Source organism: Lepidochelys kempii, chromosome 9, assembly GCF_965140285.1.
Source record: "Lepidochelys kempii isolate rLepKem1 chromosome 9, rLepKem1.hap1, whole genome shotgun sequence".
NCBI classification, from domain to species: Eukaryota; Metazoa; Chordata; order Testudines; family Cheloniidae; genus Lepidochelys; species Lepidochelys kempii.
In genome coordinates, this window is record NC_136388.1 from 61530966 (window position 1) to 61539477 (window position 8512).

Sequence of the window (8512 nt, forward strand, 5' to 3'; positions counted from 1 at the left end):
AGTACCAGTGTGGACACAAGAACAAATGGATATAAACTGGCCATCAGGAAGTTTAGACTTGAAATTAGATGAAGGTTTCTAACCATCAGAGGAGTAAAGTTCTGAAATAGCCTTCCAAGGGAAGCAGTGGGGGCAAAAGACCTATCTGGCTTCAAGATTAAACTCTAAGTTTACGGCGGAGATGGTATGATGGGATAACACGATTTTGACAGCTAATTGATCTTTAACTATTCATGGTAAATAGGCCCAATGGCCTGTGATGGGATGGAGTGGAAAATACAGTAGCAGGTATATAAATCCATAGTACATGAAAAGATGGGAGTTGTCTTACCAAGTGGGGGGTCAGTCTAATGAGACAATTCAATTAACAGTAGAATTCCAAGGGAGGAAAAAATCACTTTTGTAGTAGTAAAAGAGGGTGGCCCATTTCAAAAACTTGACAAGAAGGTGAGTAACAGTAGAGGGAAATTAGTATGGTAGAACTTATTATTTTCTTTCTCCGTGCTGTACATATTCTTACCTTTTAGTGTTCCATTATCCCTTTTCATATATCATCTTTTAGCTGATTTTTCCTCCTCAGCTGTAGATTTCATGAGTCTTTCCCAACCTCCTCCCCTCATCTCCTAGTTTAAAGTCCTTATCAGTCACGACAGCCTTGATCCCAAAAGGTTAATACCCCAGGTACTTGAGTGGAGTCCATCAGTCAAGAAGAGTTCTCTCTCTGAATGCCTCCCAATGGTCTATCATGCCAAAACCTTCCTTATTGCACCAAACCTTGAGCCATCTGATTATCTTGTCATGCCTTCACCCTTCATCTCTAAGGACCAGAAGTATTCCACTGAAAAATCACCTGAGCTTCCACTTCAAGTGTCTCATCCAGCCACGCATAGTCATCCTTGACCCATTCCAGGGGGAATCTAGAACGGTCATTTATCCCAACATGCAGCAAAATCAGGGGGTTTCCCCCACTCCTATCAGGGTCCTTTTCAGCTTCACATCCACATCTCCTATCCTTGCTCTTGGCAGGCAGCACACACTTCTGTTTTCTGTATCTGGTCTGGTGATAGGACTGTCAGTTCTTGGGAGTGTGTAGTCCCTCATCACATAGACCTGTCTCTTCCTGGTGCTGATAGGAATCTGTTTTATGTTCTCTTTCTGACCCCTGTACATAATCTTCATTTGGAATCTGGTCCCTGGCTACCTCCATTATTGCTTCCTCTCTTCTGGAGAGACTGGCTTCTCTTCTTTTCTTCCTCACTATCCCATCTTCTGCCTGTTTCTCCTTCTCATTCCCCAGTGCAGCAAACCTGCGACTCAACTTGATTGCACCACCACAAGCTAGTCTTTCTCTGCCTTATCCTCAGTCACATTCTTCCATGGATCACCATCCTTTTCTGGCAGTCCTCCCTCTGGACCCCTTTGTTTAGCAAGTGTCTGTGAACCTTGAGTTGAGAGTGCCATCTCCTTTCTACACTTCTGCATTATACATTCAAATTCCCCATCTGCATTCCAGCGTCGCCTCCAACTGCATCTCTAACCCTTGAACCTTTTCTGTCATAGACTCAGACATTTCATGCATAAGCAGCTTTTATCATATACCCACTCAAGGATGATGTATATCCAGTGATCTGGTTGATGGGATTAATTGCACCCTCAGCAAGTTTGCAGATGACACTAAGCTGGGGGCAGAGGTAGATACACTGGAGGGTAGGGATAGTGTCCAGAGTGACCTAGACAAATTGGAGGATTGGGCCAAAAGACATCTGATGAGGTTCAACAAGGACAAGTGCAGAGTCCTGCACTTAGGAAGGAAGAATCCCATGCACCACTACAGACACAGACATACATTGTTGCGCAAAAGTCAACATGGTTTCTGTAAAGGGAGATGTCATAAATATAAAGGGAAGGGTAGCCACCTTTCTGTATACAGTGCTATAAAATCCCTCCTGGCCAGAGGCAAAACCCTTTCACCTGTAAAGGGTTAAGAAGCTAAGATAACCTCACTGGCACCTGACCCAAAATGACCAATGAGGGGACAAGATACTTTGAAATCTGGAACGGGGCTGGGGAACAAAGGCGTATGGGGATCTCCAGACCTCGTACCCTCTGGCACATACTTCAGGAGGTGAAGGCCGCTTTGCCTCCAGCTGCTTGAGCTTACCTCGACCAGGTCCTGCTTGAGGGCACGCCCCGCCCACCCTCTACCCCAGGCCCGCTGGACCTTTTAATTGGACCACTGCCCCGCAGACCCAATTGACTCCCCCACCCCTTTACTGCAAGCCGGCTGCATGAACTGCAGCTGGTATGGTTCCAAACCGCACCAAGGAAACATCTATACACGCTCGTGCTCCACACCCTTCACGCCCTCACCCTAGTGTCCCACCCCGACACAAAGTGGCGAGATCTTCTGCCACCTTTGGAGGATAAGCAGCCCCGGTGGACCAGCCTATATTCCACCTCGGTTCCAAGGCCCATCGGGGACATCAGTTGGCAGCTCCTTCACGGAGCTGTGAGCACGGGCACATACTTGGCGCGGTTCACCCTCATCCCAGATACTTGTCCCTTTTGTGGTGTGAGGGAAACCCTGGCGCACGTATATTTGGAGTGCGCCAGGCTGCAGCCCCTGTTCCAGCTCCTCACAAATCTCCTACTACATTTTTGGTTGCATTTTTCCCCTCACCTTTTTATTTATGCACTCCCCATCTGTGGCCTCACAAAGTCGCGGGATCTCCTAGTTAACCTCCTCCTGGCCCTGGCTAAAATGGCCATCTATAAAACCAGAGAGAGGAGGTTGGCCGATGGAGTTTCCTGTGACTGTGGGGCCATTTTCCGATCCTCGATCTGTTCACGTATCCGGGCGGAGTTCCTCTGGGCGGCGTCCACCGACTCCCTTGATGCTTTTGAGGAGCGGTGGGTGCTGTCCAAGGTTCTCTGCTCGGTGTCCCCGTCTGGGTCCCTTTGTCTGACCCTTTGATTGGGGGAGAGAGTAAGGGACCCCAGCCCCAGCCATTGCTGCTGCGGACACCACCACCTTAGAGGGGTCCTTTCACACGTTGGTGCACGTGCCTCCCCCCCCCCCGGATTGTCCACAGCCTGCCCCTCTTGTTGGGTGCTTTCAGAGGAGGGAATTGTTGGTGACACTGGGTGTGGCACCAAGTAACTCAAGGGGGTGGCAGACCTTGAGAGTCGATGAAGCCCCCTCGCTCTGGGCTACCAGGTAACTCAGAAGACCCCGAGAGTCGAGGAAGCCCCCACTCTGGGCCCAGGCAAGCTTGAACACTTCTCTCCCCTGAAGTTAATGAGAAAACAATTGTGACTGGTTGCTGTGTTACACATTGCATATGCTGCTGTTTTTACTTTGTAAGTGTGTTATGCAAATAAAAACATCTTTTGCTTAAAAAAAAAATTACTCTCCTGTAGCCATCTGGCCCGACCCTGTCACAGTACTTAATGATATTTAAAATAAAATAAAACAAAATTAAAAAATATTTCAACTATTTCATTGTCTGATTATGCATTACTACAACTGACATGTTATGAAATAATATAGAAATGAAACATCATCAAATATAATTTACCTACATCCCCTTTGTGAATCTAGCCCCAGATTATTTCTGGTACAGCTGATAACTCGGCCAAAGCACAATTCTTGTGAGAAATAGACTGGACTTTGCAAAGAACAGTGGATATTTGCAGAGTCAGTGAAAACTGTGCTTCCCAAAGGAATGTTTTAGCAAGCAGTGTGAGAAATGAAAGGCATCTAATCCAAAATGTACTAGGAGAAAATTCAAGGGAGAACAAAGTGCCAAGAGAAATCAGATGTGTTGATAAATGGAGGGTATTGCAGCACACAGGGGTCCAGCACCTCTGGTAAGGGACCAATTCTTATATCCTGGCCCCAATCTCATTTGAAACAGGTGTAGTTACAATCAGTTAAAAGGCCAGACATGAGAGTTGTCAATATCCAATGACTTCTATGTTTACTGTTATACCTTTTTAAAAAATCAAGTGCACCAGCAGTCCTGTGCATCACACCTATATTACAATGATCTAAATATGGAAACCTCTATGTCGGTGCTAAGTTTTTGTAGTTAAATGACGGCAAACAACTAACTGATAAAAAGAGGACTTTGATATGCAGGACCTTTCACCAGCCATAAAAATGCACTAAATAAGAAAGTTCTGTGATTCAGAGGTCCAAAAAGATTGAGACTGTCTGAATAACTTGTCCCAAATACTCCCACTGGCCTTTGCAGTCAATGAATGGATGTTTGGTAACCTCTATTTGATTGCTAGGTTTGTATGTGTGTATCATGACAAAAGTCAATACCTGGATAAAAATAATCACTGAAGATGAGGAGGACTTGTGGCACCTTAGAGACTAACACATTTATTTGAGCATAAGCTTCCGTGAGCTACAGCTCACTTCATCGGATGCATTCAAGAGGATAGCTCAGTGGTTTGAGCATTAGCCTGCTAAACCCACGGTTGTGAGTTCAATCCTTGAGGGGGCCGTTTAGGGATCTGGGGCAAAAAAAATAAATAAATTGGGGATTGTGCCTGCTTTGAGCAGGGGGTTGGACTAGATGATCTCCTGAGGTCCCTTCCAACTCTGATATTCTATGATTCAGTGGAAAATATAGTGGGGAGATTTATATACACAGAGAACATGAAACAATGGGTGTTACCATACACACTGTAATGAGAGGTTTCAGAGTAGCAGCCGTGTTAGTCTGTATTTGCAAAAAGAAAAGGAGTACTTGTGGCACCTTAGAGATTAACAAATTTATTTGAGCATAAGCTTTCATGAGCTACAGCTCACTTCGTCGGATGCATCCGACGAAGTGAGCAGTAGCTCACGAAAGCTATCCGATGAAGTGGGCTGTAGCTCACAAAAGCTTATGCTCAAATAAATTTGTTATTTATTTATTTATTTGGACAGTCTCTATGTAAAAGAATAAATGGACACAAATCAGACGTCAAGAATTATAACATTAAAAAACTAATTGGAGAACACGTCAATCTCTTTGGTCACTAGATTACAGACCTAAAAGTGGCAATTCTTCAACAAAAAAACTTCAAAAACAGACTCCAATGAGAGCCTGCTGAATTGGAATTAATTTGCAAACTGGATACAATTAACTTAGGCTTGAATAAAGACTGGGAGTGGATGGGTCATTACACAAAGTAAAACTATTCCCCCCCCCGGGTGTTCCTCAGACGTTCTTGTCAACTGCTGGAAATGGCCCACCTTGATTATCACTACAAAAGGTTCCTCCCCTCCTCCCCCACCCTGCTCTCCTGCTGGTAATAGCTCACCTTACCTGATCACTTTCGTTACAGTGTGTATGGTAACACCCATTGTTTCATGTTCTCTGTGTATATAAATCTCCCTGCTGTATTTTCCACTGAATGCATCTGATGAAGTGAGCTGTAGCTCATGAAAGCTTATGCTCAAATAAATTTGTTAGTCTCTAAGGTGCCACAAGTCCTCCTTTTCTTTTTGCGGATACAGACTAACATGGCTGCTACTCTGAAACCTGTCACTGAAGATGGTGTTTCAGTGTCAATAGAAGTGAGGCTCTTAGGCTCCATGAAAGCGTGTCCCAGCTGAAGCACTCTGGCTAACACAGGCACAAAAGTGGTTTTGTACTGAGCATGGATCCTGGCTTTCCTCATCTTCGGGCGTGTGGCTGAGACTCCCCCATTCTACGCTGTGAAGAATGTGAAGAACTGTGGAGTGCTTCACAGTGCATTCTCCCACCATGCACTGTGAAGCACTCCAAAGAGAACTCCAATGGGAGCCTTTCCTCTGTGTCATTCACTCATTCCAGCTCTGTCCCGGTTACTCATCATCCTTATGGAAAGCACTCTCCAGCCAAAGCCAAACAGTGACAGATTGTATAGCCCTGGGCTGCCTCTGTGCCCTGCCATTAGATGTTACTGGTATCTAGGAGCCTTGGTTTGCTTAGTGCTCACTGTGTTAATGGCCATTGTTAAGTGGTGAGATATCATGTAGCCTGAAGTAAACAGCCCTAGAAAGCTATCTTTTTCTTTTTTAAAAAAACCTCTTATTTAATTCACATAGAAAATAAATCTTTAAAAACAGGTTTTTAATTAAAAGCCATTATAATCTGAAAACTGTTTTGAAACAAAGCCCAGGTGTTCCTCATTTGGGTCCTTTGTTCTACATTTCATTGGCTTGTTTGCAAACTGAGAAGGTCACCTCTTCTCTCCACCCCCCCCTCTTTCTTCCCTTCTCTTAATCTTTTTACAGCACTGCTGCATGATCCCCTTTGCCCTGGTTGACGCTCAAATTACTTCTCCTTGAAGCTATTCTGCAGGGTCTTTGCCCTTGTGCTCCTTTTTTTCTTCTATTACTCCCTTCCTGCAGAGATACACTGTGTTCATTTCTAACTCTTCTGTTTGAGCAGGCTGGTATCTTAACACTCAGCCAGTCATGGGTACCTGGGGATTCCCAGCACCATGGGTCATGTGCCCCTTGGTGAGCTTAGCACATGGGGAATCACACTTCCAGCATGCAGGAATTCACAATTGACTGGTCTCACCATGGGAAGTGACTCTCTTGCAGCCTTGAAATTGGGTGTCTTTTTTGTAAAAGATCTTTTCTAGCTTAGCTACAAATTATTGCGCTCAATGCATGACTCAGTGGGTGAAATCTAAGACCTGTTTTGCGATCTTCAAACTGGATGATCATTAGAACTACTTGGAAAATGAAATGTCCATCCCATGGGAAATTGACATTTCAAAATTTGGTTTTTGTTATGAATCAGAAAGAAAATAGAAAATTTCAATTTTTTTGTGAAATGGAAATTCCACAACTTTTTAATTCTGAAACATCAAAATGACCTTATTAGCACTTTTTTTTTATAATGTCAAAATGAAACATTTCAACCTCGTTGACCCAGGAAGTCCAGTGGTGGCCATTTCTAATTTAGTTTTCAGTATGTCAGTTAATCAGGCTGGTGAGAGAGAGGACTGACACTTACTAACAAAATAAAAAAATAAAAGCTCCATAGAAGGACTACGATGGGAGATAAGGTGAAGGAGGGAACGAATGCACCCCTTTACCAGTCCAGAAAGAGGCACTCCACTCTGGGAACATTTCTCAGTGGGGATAGCACCCTTTAGCTGCCTACCACCAGTGAGAAAGAGGGCTTCAACACCCCCAGAGGGAGGTACTGGAGTCAAGACTCTCACACTTTCTCTGGTACAACCCATATAGCTGATCATGCCCCGGACCTGGTCTTCAGCCTAGATGTCAAGATCAAGGAGATCACAATTAGAGCTGGTTGGGAATTTTTCAGTTAAATGTTTTTCCATCAGAAAACGCCATTTGTCAAAACTAAAACTTTTCACAGGAAAGGATGGGTTCTGACCAATACTTCTACTCAAAAATATTTTGGAACAACGTTTCAGAAATTATTGAAATGTTTCATTTTGACATTTTCAAAATAAAAAAAATCTGGGTTTTTGGTTTGAAACGATTTGTTCAGAAATTTTAGCTAATTATAGTTCATATATAGCTATATTAACTTAAAAATGGTTGAAGTCAAAATGGGATGTTTCAAAATGATCAAAATGAAACATTTCAATAGATCTGAACCATTTAAAAATTTCTCTTTTTTTTGAGATTTCAGCTCTTTGTCCCAATTACAGGAAAACAAAGATTTTTTTCAATCTTAAAATGTTCACAGGCTGGGAACCATTTCCTGTCCAGTTGTAATCACAACTCAGCCATGGTCTTGGACAGACTATCATCATGCCATGGTCAGAGCCTTGCCAGCCCCAAGGAAACAAAGACCAATATTCTTGATTCTACCAGGAAGGCTCATGGACTCCACCACATTTCAAAGTCTGTTAAAGGAGAGCAGCACCCAGTGACAGGATGAGGAGTCAGACTTAGTGAATCATTACCATTCTATACCAGCGTTGGCCACTGACATGTCAGCCCCCAAATGACCCGTTCCTCCCCAAAGCCCACACAGATCCCCTGGGTTTTCTGGCTCCTGGAGCTGACAGAGATGCAGAAACTCTAGCGCTGATGGAAAAAAATGAAGGTGGAAACAGATAAGATGAAACAACCAATTCCTTCAAGCCTGTACAGGCTGGAAGAACCTTCTTATCTGCCTCCACTGAAGCTGCTAAACCCTGCCCTGAGGAGCTATCCATGGTGGTAAACCAGGTACCTCCTCAATCCGGAATGTCTACAACCTGCCTCAGAATTGAGCATCGGATACCCTGAATGTACTGAACTCTGGGAATTCAGAGATATGGGGGAGCTGTTGGTTGGTGGGTGCAATTTGCCCTGAAGACTTGGGATCATCCCCGCTGTTAGCCATGCGGTGGGGGGAGGAGTGCAGCGGTCATCCCGGAGAATTGGGTGTATGGTTGGGGGGTTGGGGGGTGGGAGGGTAGGTGGTTAGTTGGGTTTGTGCTGCATGTTAACCCGAAAACTGCAGCCCCTCCTTTTAAATGGCCAACCCACTTT